We start from the raw sequence: 9,122 nt of genomic DNA on the forward strand, positions 1-9,122 counted from the left end.
AAGCACTGTTTTACTGTATTGAAAATGTGGTTATCAATAGAGCTCCACTAGTAAAACCTTTTTCAAGGACTATACTGCAGGTAACTTTGTTATTAAATGAATACACACACATATATATATATATATATATATTGTCATGGGAGTGTCACTTTAAGAAAGGTTTTTGTCTTTATGTTTGTAATTGATTCTTGCTGTGTTTATAAAGTTCTTCGAATAAAGTTGATTAAAGTGTCTAGGAAGACTGTTGAATCACAAGGCTCTTGTGCTCATCCTAGCTAAATTGAACAAAGTTTTAGGTCAGGTGGACTCCATCGTACAATTTTGGAGTTTTTAAAACCTTGGCCCATAACAGTACACATATTTACAATATACCACATTAACTGAGGTATCTGGAGTGCTAAATCAGGAAGAAAAATCACCTGTGGGAAGTTAATTTAGTACTAATCAGAATTCTCAAAGGGATTCGCATACAAAAAATTATAGTTCAATGACTGTTACATAGGTAAATGTGACAACCATTCTTTGCTCATCGTTTAATTTGGTGCAAGTACCCCACTTGCACCAAGTTAAATGTACTCAAAGCATTTTTTGCAGTTATAGTTGAAGGACGAATGTTGACCAGGATGAAGAGAAATGACTGTTCCAATGAGTTTAAAAACGATGACAGAGGAACCTCACAGCAAAGGCCGAGGTTTCAGGAGTGGACAACCAGTCAGCTTCCTGTGCAAGACTAATTAACTAATGTTAATTTACAGAAAACATGTGGCTTGCTTTTTTTGTTGCCTTCCCCTCCAACCCCCTCATGTTGTCCCATCACTGCCAAAAGAGGCATTATTTTCCAGATCTCTGGAAAATCTCCATGTATCCCAAGGGTCCAGAAACACAGTATGAGATTCACTGACTTGTGCAAGGAATATTGCAAGATGAGATTTTCCCTTCTAAACTAAATGTACTGAAACACAAAACTTGCTATTTTATTGGCAATATTCTAAAGGACTTTCCATAAGCTCATGGAAAAGCAAGTATTAAGAGTCCCATAGAAATCTAGGAGATACTTGCCTCGATGACTTCTGCACTTATGCTAACATTATGGAATTAACTACCTCTTGTTTTCATCTTGATGGCACCTGCATGTTGAAGCCAACACTTAACACTGAACCCCTTTGACTCCCCCAGCCCTCTAATTCATCTCCAAACTCACCACCCTACCCACGCAACCCACATACCTCAACCATCTCGCCCAATCAACCCCCTGACCTCAATAGTTTTTTAAAGAAGCCTTGAGATATTTAAATTATTTACTTAACCAAACTCGGCAGCTCGAGTTGTAAACGGGTAGTGGCTTCTTTATGGATTCTTTCAAATGCTCCCTCCCAATCTTTTGCACTGACTGAGTTCTGCAAGATCCTTCATTAGAAGATTGCCCTAAAACGTCAAGACGGTAAGTGTATTTTTTTGTCTGATCCAGGTTGAAAATAGAGATTGCAAACCCGAACAAAAGATTGCGACTCCTCTTTCTGTGGTAGCTCACAGCTGCTGTTCTTTTATCCTTTCTAGAGTATGGAACATTGAAGCCAAAGTCAATTTGTGTATTTTTAAATTTTGTGTGATTGATGATGAAAAGCCCAAAACCTGTCATTGGCCCATTCCCGCTCATCCTCCGCTGAGAGGTGGAAGCGGGCAGAAGCCCATTTACTTTGAATGGCAACATGCTCATTTCTTCCAGTTAATGAAATTCAGGGAAAAATAGCAGGAAAATAAAATTCCAATTGCCCAGCAACAATGTTTTTCCAGATTTGTTGTAATGAAGAACAAAGCAGTAACAGAGATGTGGAGGCAAAGATTGCAATGCAGATTTTGGATAGGTGCAGTAGTCACAGGGTAGTTGTCATGGGTTACTTTAACTTTCCAAATATTGATTGGAGCCATTATAATTTGAATAGTTTGGATGGGGCTGTTTTCATCCAGTGTGTGCAGGAGGGTTTACTCACACAATATGTGGATAGACCGACAAGAGGTGGGGCCACATTGGATTTGGTACTGGGTAATGAACCAGGCCAAGTGTTAGATTTGGTTGTGGGAGAGCACTTTGGAGATAGTGACCACAATTTTGTGACTTTCACTATAGCAATGGAGAGGGATAGGAAAATACAGCAGGGGAAGGTTTATAACTGGGAGAAGGGTAATTACGATGCGATTAGGCAAGAATTGGGGAGCATAAAATGGAAACAGGGATAGGCACAATTGAGATGTGGAGCTTGTTCAAGGAACAAATACTGCGTGTCCTTGATATGTATGTCCCTGTCAGGCAGGGAGGAAATAGTCGAGTGAGGGAACCATGGTTTACAAAAGAGGTTGAATGTTTTGTTAAGAGGAAAAAGGGGGCTTATGTAAGGATAAGAAAACAAGATTCAGTTAGGGCACCAGATAGCTAGGAAGGAGCTCAAGAAAGGGCTGAGGAGAGCTAGGAGGGGGCATGAGAAGTCCTTGGTGGGTAGAATGAGATTGCAGAGCCTTTGGCTTTGATCTTTATGTCCTCGGTGTCTCCAGGAATAGTGCCAGAAGACTGGAGAGAGGAGAATGTTGTCCCCTTGTTCAAGAAAGGGAATAGGTATAACCCTGGGAATTATAGGTCAGTTAGTCTCACTTCGGTCATAGGTAAATTATTGGAAAGGGTGCTGAGGGATAGGACTTATGATCATTTGGAAAGCTTAATCCAGGATTGTCAGCACCAATCTGTAGGGGTAAGTCTTGCCTCACAAGTTTGATTGTATTCTTTGAGGAGGTAACTAAGTACATAGATGAAGGTAGAGTAGTTGATGTCGTACATGGATTTTAGCAAGGCGTTTGATAAGGTGCCCCATGGTCGGCTCATGCAGAAAGTAAGGAGGCATGGCACAGAGGGAAATTTGGCCGATTGGATCAGTAACTGGCTATCACATAGAAGACAGAGGGTGGTGGTAGATGGTAAATTTTCATCCTGGAGCCCAGTCACCATCGGTGTAACACAGGGATCAGTGCTGGGTCCTCTACTGTTTGTAATTTTTATCAATGACTTGGATGATGGAGTTGAAGGTTGGGTTAGTACATTTGTTGATGACACCAAGATTGGTATACAGTAGTAGTAGATAATGTGGAGGGCTGTTGTAGGCTGCAAAGAGACATTGATAGGATGCAGAGCTGGGCTGAAAAGTGGCAGATGGAGTTTAACCCTGATAAGTGTGAGGTGATTCATTTTGGTAGGACAAATTTGAATGCGGATTACAGGGTTAACGGCAGGGTTCTGAAGAATGTGGAGGAGCAGAGAGATCTGAGTTCATGTCCATAGATCTCTGAAAGTTGCCACCCAAGTGGACAAAGCCGTGAAGAAAGCCTATCGTGTGTTAGCATTTATTAACAGGGGGATTGAATTTAAGAGCCGTGAGGTTATGCTGCAACTATACAAGACCTTGGTTAGACCACATTTGGAGTATTGTGTGCAGTTCTGGTCACCTCATTATCGGAAGGATGTGGAAGCACTGGAAAGAGTGCAAAGGAGATTTACCAGGGTTGGAGGGTAGGTCTTATGAGGAAAGGTTGAGGGAGCTAAGGCTTTTCTCATTGGAGCGAAGGAGAATGAGAGGTGACTTAATTGAGGTGCATGAGATGCTGAGAGGGATAGAGTGGACGTTCAGCTACTTTTTCCTCGGGTGGATATAGCTGTTACAAGGGGGCATAACTATAAGGTTCATGATGGAAGATATAGGAGGCATGTCAGAGGTAGGTTCTTTACTCAGAGTAGTTAGGACATGGAATGCACTCCCAGCTATGGCAGTGGGGTTGGACACTTTAGGAACTTTCAAGCGGTTATTGGATAGGAATATGGAGTGCATTACAATGATTGGGTGTAGGTTGATTTGATCTTGGTTTCAGGCTCGTTCGGCACAAAATCGTGGGCCAAAAGGCCTGTACTGTGCTGTACAGTTCTACGTTCTATGTAACTTGTTTTCTTGGCAAAAAAAATGAAGACCAATATTTCTTAATTTTTAAAAATAACATTGCTGCGACACAGTCCCACTAGCAACTCGACCAAGTTATTTGAGCCTTGACTGTAAATTTGTTGCAGGTCCTTTGAAAGGAGTTATACAATTCTTCTTGGAAACCATCTGCTCACCAACAATGTTTGAAAGATTGTTTCTGCTAATTAAGAGCGTGATACTTTTGATCTTATCTGTACCCATCAATTATTGTTATGGGATCAATAACAGTCTATGAATAGTTAAGCTACCCAATAGGTCATAACTTTCAACAGGTGTGGAAAAAAATGAATTTGTGGATGAATGGATTGTGGCACACCTGATCATGTACAACTGTCCAGAAAGCTGTGCACGTGATCACAAAAGTAAGTAAATGCTTTTTCAAATCTTATTTATTTATTACCAGCTTGCTAAACAACGTAGGTTAAAACAGCTCTAGTTTGAAAGATACATTGGCACTGCTGCCAATCAAAGAGCCGGTTTAGTTCAGCTAGTTGGACAGCTGGTTTTTGAGGTGAAGCAATGCCAACAGCGCAGGTTCAATTCCCGTACCGGCTGAGGTTGTTCATGAAGGTCTCGCCTTTGCAACCTTGCTTCTCACCTGAGGGGTGGTGACCCTCTGGTTAAATCACCACCAGTCAGTTCTCCCCCCTCAAAGGGGAAAGCAGCCTATGGTCATCTGGGACTCTGGCGACTTAATTAAATCAAGGTAACCCTGTAGGTATTAGATCTCCAAACAAAATTTCCTGAAGGCAGATTTCACTGCATGAGTCCTGTTATGAATGTGTTCACTAAATTTCAGATTTGTTTTCATTGTAGGCATCCACCTCCGTAATTGACGCTTATCATGTATCCTTTGAGGTTTCAACACAGTGGATAAGTGTCATTATCTTTACTGACCCGTGAGTGTACGATTCAGATGTGTGACAAATTATTCGTATCCTGGATTTGGAGATGAGACTGAACAAAATGTTTCTTGCAAGGAGTTTGTCTAAGTATAAATACTTGAACCAGTTTAGGGAGATTTTTTGTTTGTTTGACGGCCTGTAACAGCTGATGCTATAAATGTCTTATCATGAAAGCTATTTTGGGAAATGGAAGCTGGTAACTACCTAGGATTGTAGTTGGGTTGAGTGCATTCATTGCTGCAACAAGCATTATACTGATCCAGAGTGCTGCCAATTCCATGATTTTCCTGTACAAGTTCAGCTTTTCCTGTCTCAATGGGCGCAATCTACAGGCCTCGTTACGCCCTTGCTCAAGCAAAATGAAGCCAGTGAATAAGGTAGAGGCCAAAAACGCGAACTGCGCCAGGCGCCAAACAGTTTCGATGCAACAAGCCCACTCCCGTAGGCAAAAGCAGGATCTTGCCGCAGCATGGCAAGAAACCAATTATCACCACTTAAGTCCAATTTACATATAATTAATGTGAACCACCCTTATCCAAAGGCCTCCCGTCATTCAGCCGCCTCCCCAGCAAGTGCTCATGCTGGTGCCGATTAGTACTCCTTTTGAAAAACATGAGCCTGGCGGAAGGGCATCTGTGGGGAGCCTAGGAGGTGGGTAATAATAATAATAATCGCTTATTGTCACAAGTAGGCTTCAATGAAGTTACTGTGAAAAGCCCCTAGTTGCCACATTCCCGCATCTGTTCGGGGAGGCTGGTACGGGAATTGAAACCACACTGCTGGCCTTGTTCTGTGCTACAAGCCAGCTGTTTCGCCCACTGTGCTAAACCAACCCCAGGTAGCCATCTTTGCTCACAGGCAAAGAACCCAGGGGTGCTGGGCTTGTCACCCAAGCTCTTTGTGGGGGATGGGGAACCCTCCGTAGGGGTGGGCTGCACTAGCAGGGTGGGGGGAAGGTGCTAAGGGGGCAACCAATCATGGCACTGCCATGCCAACCCCAGGATTGTTTATCCATTCTGGGGGCAACCTTTGTCTCTGCCCCAACAACAGCCATAACCCCGCACCGACTGCCGAGGGATCTGGCCATGCGGCTGAAGGCTGTTGTTAATAGAGAATTGGCAATCGTTGTTAAGTGAGCACTTCACACATCTCAAGTGGCTTCCCGTGGATAAGTGGGCCATGTAGCATGTGGAAGTCATTGCCTCACATCCCAATCACACCTTGATGCCTGGACACTGCACTTGAACACTGCGGGTGGCAACCAACATCAACACCCAGAGGATGGGACACAGCTCCGGGGACATGTCCACAGCTGGAGGGTGGGTGGGTGCCACCGGGAGATGGAGATTTAGGGATGGGCCAAGGGATTGGAGGTCAGCCCGCATTGCGGAAGAAAGTGACAGGTGTCAGAATTGTGTGCAAAAGTGTGATTAATATGTTTTACAATTCCCCACTCTCCCAATGGTGTTCCCGTGATCCCCACCCCCTACCTACCTCCTCCCACGGTGCCTTCAGTGATCATCAATGTGCTTGGCCCTCCTAGTTCTACCACTACATCTAGGTGTTTCCCCAGGATGCACATCTGAGGTGGAGGCAGCCAGCTGCTAACCTCATCTCATGGCCTTCGATACCCCTTGCCGGGCGACCTCTGGGGTCAGAGGACGCATGTACAACCGTGCCTCCCTGTCCTGTGTGCTGACTTCGAAACGTGGCCTCATCAGAAGGGTGGTACCTGGGGTGCTGGTGGGACAGCTGGTTCAAGTCCTGCCTGTCCCTGCCCTGCACCATTTGGCTGTGCCAGCCCTGCTGGTTCCTCATGGTCTGCACCATCATGTCGACGTCCGACTAGGCCAAGCTCCGCAGCGCCTTGGCAATTCCCATCTGAGTGCAGGACATGTCCCGCAGTCCAGCAGAAACTCATAAAGGTCAGCCTGATATTAGGTAACATCCTCCAGCAAGCTGACATTCTGCCGAGATGCTCAGCCATGGCTGTCACCGACTGCACAAAGCCTTGGACAACTTCACTAATGGTGCCAATGTCGTGCATCAGCTCTCCACTGTGGTAACCATCCGAGCAGTGTTGGCCTCAGTGTCACGGATTGCCTGCGGCATATCTTCCACCCGAAGCCTCTGATACTCCTCCAAGCGGCTATGGATCTGCTGGAGTGACGCTCTGAATGTCCCGACTGCTCCCTAGCTCCCTATTGTCTCTATCAGCTCCAGGTACCTCTGTACCACAGGCTCAGCACCAGGCTGGAACCCGCTTGGGTCCTGGGAGGGGAGTGTGAAAGGAGGGTTGGTGGGAGGGGATGGAGGGAGAGTTGAGAGTCGCATGGTGAGTCGAGGGGTAGATGCTCCCTTGGTGTGGGGGGGGGGGGGGGGGGGGGGTGCGTTGGTGTCTACTCACTCATGCAGCCCAGTTTGCATCGTTGACCTTTTTTCGGCATTGAATGCCAGACTTCCTGGTCACACTCCCGGAGCTCACAGCTGCCACCACCTCATTCCTGGCAGCACTGGCTGCCCTATGGCTGACTCACCCAGACCCTCTGGTAAACAGGACATCCCTCCTGGCCTCCACTGTGTCTCGGAGCCGCCCCAGATCTGCGTCCCTGAATCTCTGGGCTGGTCTCTTAGGTGCCATTGTTGCGACTGGTCGACCTTATTAGCTGGGTTTTGCCGAGCATGCCCCAGCAATTCAGCTGGCAAGCCTTCGTTTGTGGCGAGAAGCCGTGAGGCCTCGTTAAGTGGACTAATTAACGTTGAATTGAGTTGCCGAGCTCCAGCAATTCCCGCTCGCTAACACACTTGGACATTTTTCCAGAGAATCACGCCCAATTATTTCCAATCAGGCTCTTGGTTGTCAGCTTGGCCTATTAATGTGTGAATAGAATTCCTTTGTGAATTTGCACATAATTTTTTCAAAGTTCTGAACAGCTCTGTCCTTTTGAAACTTTTCAAAATGTTAATTCCATAGAGATGTCATATAAAGGGAAATTAGGACAGGAAGTCAAAGGTAAGTTTTAAGAAATGGCTTAAAGGTGGAAAGGTGGGCGGCATGCGGCGCAGTGGATAGCACTGGGACTGCGGCGCTGAGGACCCAGGTTCAAATCCCGGCCCTGGGTCACTGTCCGTGTGGAGTTTGCACATTCTCCCCATGTCTGCGTGGGTTTCACCCCCACAACCCAAAGAAGTGCAGGTTAGGTGGATTGGCCATGCTACATTGCCCCTTAATTGGAAAAAAATAATTGGGTACTCTAAATTTATTTTTAAAAACAGGTGGAAAGGTAGGTGCAAAGGTTTAGGGAGGAAATTCCAGTGATTAATGATTGAACTTGGAATATCAGTGGCAGCACGATGGCGCAGTGGTTAGCGCTGCTGCTTCACGGTGCTGAGGTCCCAGGTTCAATCGTGGCCCTGGATCACTGTCCGTGTGGAGTTTTCACATTCTCCCCGTGTCTGCGTGGGTCTCACCCCCACAACCCAAAGATGTTCAGGGTTGGTGGATTCGGTCATGCCAAAATTCTCTTTTTAAAATGTTTTTTAAAAAACTTGGAAAATTGGAAATACGCAAGTGATCAGAAATGAAAGACCACATACATCTTGACACTACGAGCTGAAGGAGCTCGTAGTGTTGGGGAGAGCTGAGATCATTGAGGGAATTGAAGACGAGGATGAAGATTTTAAAATGGGCTTTGCTGGCTCAGGAACTAGTGTAGGTTAGTGAACACTGATTAGGGCTTAGTGTTTGTGTTTTTTTTACTGGTCTTTGTGTGAATCTGTATTCTCTTCTGCAATGATTTCTGGATTTTGTATCTTTTTTAACCCTCTCTGCATTACGACAGAGAGTAATATTTTTTACATTATTGGTGGTTGATAAGGTCCATTCACAATATTCATCAGTTGGCCTGATAGATGACTTTTCAGAACAATACCAAGTTGTTCCATCACTGAAGAGGAGCTGCAGTTAATCTGGATCTTGCAGTCAGATTTTGGGGTCACTGGCCAGATGTTTAATTCTGTCTGGGTGCCCATCCAAAACGTTGTGTTCCAGTGGTATTTGTACTTACAGTAGTCAGCTTTCTTTCAAATACAACCATGGCTGTGCAAGTGTTTCTTTCTGTTACTTTAGAACTTTGGTTCAGATGACTATCCAGTTGTGCAACTATGTCGGCATTTGGCTGCAATGGCTGGTACACAC

Source organism: Scyliorhinus canicula, chromosome 15, assembly GCF_902713615.1.
Source record: "Scyliorhinus canicula chromosome 15, sScyCan1.1, whole genome shotgun sequence".
Taxonomy (NCBI): domain Eukaryota; kingdom Metazoa; phylum Chordata; class Chondrichthyes; order Carcharhiniformes; family Scyliorhinidae; genus Scyliorhinus; species Scyliorhinus canicula.